This window comes from Spermophilus citellus (genome assembly GCF_964194105.1).
Source record: "Spermophilus citellus genome assembly, contig: SCAFFOLD_180, whole genome shotgun sequence".
Classification (NCBI taxonomy): Eukaryota; Metazoa; Chordata; class Mammalia; order Rodentia; family Sciuridae; genus Spermophilus; species Spermophilus citellus.
This window is the reverse complement of record NW_027672918.1, coordinates 782,773-789,876: the sequence shown is the minus strand read 5'-3', so window position 1 is coordinate 789,876 and position 7,104 is coordinate 782,773.

Here is a 7,104-nt window from a genome sequence, read left to right as displayed (position 1 = left end):
CACCAGGCCTCCTCTGAACTGCCTGTATTTCTATTCTGTTTGAGTTATTATTCTCCATCATATTAGTATTCGTAGTCACAATCTAGTAGGGTATGGGTTAGTGTCAGGGATTCAGTATTTCGAAGGGAAAATAGGAAAATGAATCCAATGTGTAGGCAAATATGTGCTACACAAAAATCTTCCCACTCTCATCCAGAACAATGCCTTGACATTACCTTCGCAATAAGTAAGACACAATTTGAGGAGAAGAGTTAGAAAAGCTGTGAATACATATGTGGAATGGAAAATGCTCAGGAGTTCACAACCTTGGAGGTGGTAGAGGAGTTTCCATGAGTAAGGGACAGGGTAAACACTCCACAAACATGGAGCTCTGCTGGCCTAAAGACTTTGTGAGAAACTGCCTCTGAGGTTGGGCACTTGAAATATATGTTGTTGTCAGGAGCTTTAGCTTCCTTTGTAGTGAGACCATCAAACCTGGTCTGCATCTATGTGACCTGGAGGGCATGGTTTCTGATTTTCCAATGAACATGAGGCAGAAGTGCTGAATTCTCTCTTTGCAGGTAAACTGTGGCCACTGGGGTCTAAGTGTCTCCCTGTGTGGACTGTGAAGCCATTTGGTCATCCTCCACTTTTCGTGGTGTTTCTTGCTGCTGCACTGGGAGTTTGGAATTTGCTTCAGGAAATACAAGGAGTTCAACTGGGACACAGTGCTGGAGGGAGTTCTGTCACGTGTCGTGGGTCAGGGTCCTAGGAGAATGCACCAGCCAGGCTTCTATCCCACAGAGCTTGCCCCCTTGACCATAGCAACCTGATTCTGAACATTGCCCTGAAACCTCTCCATATAACAAGATGCCTTTACATAGAAGGGTCTGCTCACTGCACCATGTCAGTCACAAGCCATTTGGAAGCCAATGGCAGATCCACATGGCCCCACCACAGATGTTTTATCACACACCTGCACACCACTGCTCTAGGCCCACTACTCAGCAGGCCCCAACTGACTGGCATCTCTGTTTTACACCATTTTCATGAAACCCAGTCAATCAAGGCACTGTCTGGTACACTCATGATCAGCAACAGGACGTCCAAAGGTTCTCCAGTGCCACCTGGTCATGGGAATTTCAAAAATTTCATGGTATTTATCTAGCTAGCCATTTTTAAAGGATGAAGTTGGAGGCACTGTGGGTTTCCATTCCTTCAGGAACCATTAAATGGCGAGGAAGCTCATCTCAATGAAAGCTCTGGAGAACTCTCACAAACAAGGCTTCCCAAAGAGTGGCCAAAAGGTCACATGAAGCCAGGCCCATTGAGGTCTACAATGTGAGGTCCACGTGTGTTTGGACTCTCAACTATGGCTGCCAGGTCTTTAAGAATAAAATCATGTGATATCCGGGCTGAGATTCCCAGTGCTCCGTGGAAAGCCAGCCTGGGCCTAGATCTCGGTTTCCAAGGGCGAATCTCATGCGTGGCCTCCTAAAATCCCAACACAATTCACGGCAATACTTCTCTGAGGTCAGTTCCCGAACTCAGTCTCGAAGGGGAATCACACCAGAGTTCAAGCCCAGGTGGACCCAGTCATCTCTTCCCACTGCCACACCAATGACCACAATTCAAACCAAAACACTGCCACATGGCCCTCATCTTCTTCCATATAGACACTCATCATAACCTCTGGCTGGAGGTTTCCATGAGGGGCACAGCCCAAGACAGTGTCCACAATAAGCTCCCTTGCCTCTCATTTGCCTAATGTCAGGGTGGACTGGACACCCTTCCTGTGAACCTGGAGTGATCAAATAGGCCTGCCGTTAATACTGCTCTACTTCTCCAACTGGAGGCCTACTGACTGCCGGGTATAGATTCTTCGTGTGAACTGGAGTCATGAGAAAACCCAAGCACCTATGGGCTAGCCTCTGCAGGGCTTTGAAGAACTCCTTTGACACAAAGGATCCCTATTCTCACTTGATGGAGGTCAGGAACCTTACAGAGGAAGGCGAGAGACTTCATCCACAATGACTGCTTTTGTGCCAATTTGGCTTTGGATGCACACATGGGATCTTTCTTTGGATCCATCAGGTGCTGACAATGTAAGCCACAGCCTCACACAGGGCCAAGAGGCTGATTCAGACACATCCCTTTGCAAAGCAATTAAGCATCAGGTGATGCCCATTCATTTCCATTTGAAAACTGTTTTCTTCAGGCTTCACAAAGGGGTGCCCTGAGGCAAAGGCCTTCCTGACATTCAGGGCAACAGAACAATAGGTAAGCCAAAGGCCCAAAGCAGGGTTTCTCCAGGGAGACTTTACTGGTCACACTGATATCTGAGTTTTCTGAGATGCTCACCATTCCTTTCAACTATCCAGTACATGGCCATGTCACCGAGCTTGGAGGTGGTCCATATCTTGGACACAAAACCATGAGCCTATTCTGGAGAGTGGCCAGAATTCAGGAAGAAAACAGGAACTTAGGAAGATAGTAGGTGTTGCCCATCCATAAGGCAAGCCGCAGTCCATTCATAAATTGGGCAGGATGAATGCTGGGAAGCTTTCTACTAGACAGGACACATCCATGGATGCATTCTCTTTTCTAATGTCTACAACCAGGGACACAGTGGGATACACAAACATAGAAACACTCGCCTTGTCAAAAGCCTTACTAGAAACAGTCCACTCCAAACCAAACAAACCGCCTTTCCTACCTATTCTCAGAACATGAGACAAAACCACAAACTCACACCCACACCCACAAAGGCACCTCCTTCCAAGTTGGTCTGTGACTACCCAGAGTGTCATCTGACTGGTGGGCCATACTATGTTCCCCCGAAAGGGCCTGTCCTGTCTCACATCTGGCCTCCTTGGCCAACTCTGTGAAGTTGTCAGGAGCCAGCGGTGAGCCACTACCTGCTTTCTCAGGAAAGGCCCCTCTGCAGAGCTTTCCTGGCATTTGGCCATCCTCACATCAGTAGGTACCAAGAAAGACTGACTCCGTCCTTGGTAAATCCAAACAAGTGAGCCCACTGGGACTGGGACTGGGACTGGCTCTGGGTGCCTGGCTTCCTGGATCCCAAGTTCAGAGAGTTCCATCACCAAGGAAGTGAGGTGAGGTCACTTCCTTCAGGAACTGAATGAGGTCACTGCCTTGGCAACCACTGTGTCCTAACAGTTGCTTCCAAGGCTCCCATGAGATGGAGGCTGCCCCTCCTTCCTGTGACACTTTCACAAGTTAGAATGGAATATCAGCCATAGGCACCAAGGAACAGCTCTCCACACAGGCCTGCTTTGGTCCATCTTGTCTACATTAAGAAGAGAGAGGCTCATTCAGACACATCCCTTCATCCTGACCAGGTTGTTTGCCACGGAAGATGACTTCTGCTCTCTCAGGTCCTTCATAGCTGCCTACATCTTCTCCAGGGATCGTTTCTGCATGGACCTTTGAGGTTCTCAGCAGGTGGAAGATCCCCCACATTCCTGTATTGTAAGACCAACTCTGTCCCTGCTCTTCTGTAAAGTTAGATTGAGGGAACAGTGTATGGTTAGGGTTAAGAACCTGTTTGATTTGGGTGAGGAATCACTCTGCTGGATGAAGAATGGTATTGGGAACCTGCGATATTTATAATAATATATAGGTGAAATATATGTATGAAAACAGAAATCCAAGTAAGATTTGAAGGCCAGAAGGGCATTGGGCCCTTGATTGGGATACTTAGCTTTGAATGACTTTCTGCACAGATGTCTCAGATAAATCGATATACAATGGCATAGGACCTTGTACCTTGGGTGATTGAATGTAGAAGAGAACATCCAGTCAAAAAGGGATAGTAGGTAGGATTAGGAAGATAGTTGGTAGGTTTAGGAAGAAGAGTGAGTATACAATTTGGACCAAAAGTTCTTTAGCAATAGGGTGTCGGTTAGAGAGTGAATGTAATTGTCAGCACATGTGAAGAGTCAGTCACAATGATGAACTGGGGAACATATGTAGGAAAGCAGATATCAATAGAGACATGAGGAAATCAGGCAAAGTATAAAGTGAGTGAGAGGATTAGACATTTTCATCAGGGTTGAGGTTGAATATATCATCTTAGGAAGAAACAAATGTGTAGTCACCAATAGGATTGACATTTGAGAGCATTAGGCAACCTGGACAAGGATGTTTTTAGTAATCCATGCTCACTTTCCAATGAGGCTTTGGTACAATCATAAGTGTGACCTTTGCATTTTGTGTCCAGAATATCACTGTGATAAAATGTATATGGAGATCAGGTGACATGAGTGTTTCTTCCACCATTTCTGGGAGTAATATGTTGAAGACATATAAATTAGCCTTTGGGGGTACAAATAGGTGTACCCTGGGTCTATGAATATAGAGATAATGCATGAATAGACCATAGTGTGAATAAATATTATAACAGGTTCCAATTTAAATAATGGATTGAATTGATATCTGAAAATATATAGGAAATCTGATATTGATACACAACCATTCATTCCAACCAGTTATACATCTAATGGTGATATTAGGGTTATGGTTTACCATGAAGGGGGTGTGAGTTTTGCTTCACAAGGGATTATGGAAATGGAAAAGAATGTGTTTGGAAAGAAGTCTCATGAAAAGACCAGTCAAGAAACGTGGAGGAATACATGTGTTCTGAAGCAGGAAGTGATTGAAAGGGAACCAAATGCCTAGAAATTTGTGAACTTGAGGATGAAATACATATCCTATGATGTGCATCAACTGAAGAAATAGTAATGTACCAGTGTTGAATAAAAATGAACGTCAAGATACACATCATGTCCCATAGGAATCTAGTTGCATTGATGTTAAACTGGGTCAGTTACTGTAGAAATATTAGGATTTCAGGACTAGGAAACAAATATGTATTTCAGGTGGATGACTCTTTCTGAGAATAATCTTGTGAAAAGTTGATTATAAATCCACATATATGAACATGAATGGATTTAGAGAGTGTATAATAAGACACATACATTTCATATTCTGAAAAATCTGGAGAGTGTGTGTATGTATATACACACACACACACACACACACACACACACACACACACAAAACACACACACAGACATTAAAGAGTTGAAATATATATGCCAATCGAAATTCATCATGAAATATTTATCATCCACGGATCCAAAAATATTTATTTTACTGAACATGTATTTATGTATCATGTTGTTCAAGTAGGAAGCTCACCTGGAGGTTGAATTTTCAGTTCCAACAGCGTTTAGGAGGAGTGATCTCTTCTCACAATTTGTATCTGCCAAGTCAGCCACCTCACAAGAATGTGCGTGGGATAGGAGGTAGGATTCTATATGTGCATGTAAAAATGCATGTTGCTGAATAATCTACAGAGAAAGGACACAGGAATTCACATATTTGTTAACTTTCAAAACACATGGAGAACTATTTCTATTAAATTGGACTAGATTTATAACACCTACCCTTTATAATGCAAAAGGCAAGTCCAACTATACACCAGGCCTCCTCTGAACTGCCTGTATTTCTATTCTGTTTGAGTTATTATTCTCCATCATATTAGTATTCGTAGTCACAATCTAGTAGGGTATGGGTTAGTGTCAGGGATTCAGTATTTCGAAGGGAAAATAGGAAAATGAATCCAATGTGTAGGCAAATATGTGCTACACAAAAATCTTCCCACTCTCATCCAGAACAATGCCTTGACATTACCTTCGCAATAAGTAAGACACAATTTGAGGAGAAGAGTTACAAAAGCTGTGAATACATATGTGGAATGGAAAATGCTCAGGAGTTCACAACCTTGGAGGTGGTAGAGGAGTTTCCATGAGTAAGGGACAGGGTAAACACTCCACAAACATGGAGCTCTGCTGGCCTAAAGACTTTGTGAGAAACTGCCTCTGAGGTTGGGCACTTGAAATATATGTTGTTGTCAGGAGCTTTAGCTTCCTTTGTAGTGAGACCATCAAACCTGGTCTGCATCTATGTGACCTGGAGGGCATGGTTTCTGATTTTCCAATGAACATGAGGCAGAAGTGCTGAATTCTCTCTTTGCAGGTAAACTGTGGCCACTGGGGTCTAAGTGTCTCCCTGTGTGGACTGTGAAGCCATTTGGTCATCCTCCACTTTTCGTGGTGTTTCTTGCTGCTGCACTGGGAGTTTGGAATTTGCTTCAGGAAATACAAGGAGTTCAACTGGGACACAGTGCTGGAGGGAGTTCTGTCACGTGTCGTGGGTCAGGGTCCTAGGAGAATGCACCAGCCAGGCTTCTATCCCACAGAGCTTGCCCCCTTGACCATAGCAACCTGATTCTGAACATTGCCCTGAAACCTCTCCATATAACAAGATGCCTTTACATAGAAGGGTCTGCTCACTGCACCATGTCAGTCACAAGCCATTTGGAAGCCAATGGCAGATCCACATGGCCCCACCACAGATGTTTTATCACACACCTGCACACCACTGCTCTAGGCCCACTACTCAGCAGGCCCCAACTGACTGGCATCTCTGTTTTACACCATTTTCATGAAACCCAGTCAATCAAGGCACTGTCTGGTACACTCATGATCAGCAACAGGACGTCCAAAGGTTCTCCAGTGCCACCTGGTCATGGGAATTTCAAAAATTTCATGGTATTTATCTAGCTAGCCATTTTTAAAGGATGAAGTTGGAGGCACTGTGGGTTTCCATTCCTTCAGGAACCATTAAATGGCGAGGAAGCTCATCTCAATGAAAGCTCTGGAGAACTCTCACAAACAAGGCTTCCCAAAGAGTGGCCAAAAGGTCACATGAAGCCAGGCCCATTGAGGTCTACAATGTGAGGTCCACGTGTGTTTGGACTCTCAACTATGGCTGCCAGGTCTTTAAGAATAAAATCATGTGATATCCGGGCTGAGATTCCCAGTGCTCCGTGGAAAGCCAGCCTGGGCCTAGATCTCGGTTTCCAAGGGCGACTCTCAGGCGTGGCCTCCTAAAATCCCAACACAATTCACGGCAATACTTCTCTGAGGTCAGTTCCAGAACTCAGTCTCGAAGGGGAATCACACCAGAGTTCAAGCCCAGGTGGACCCAGTCATCTCTTCCCACTGCCACACCAATGACCACAATTCAAACCAAAAC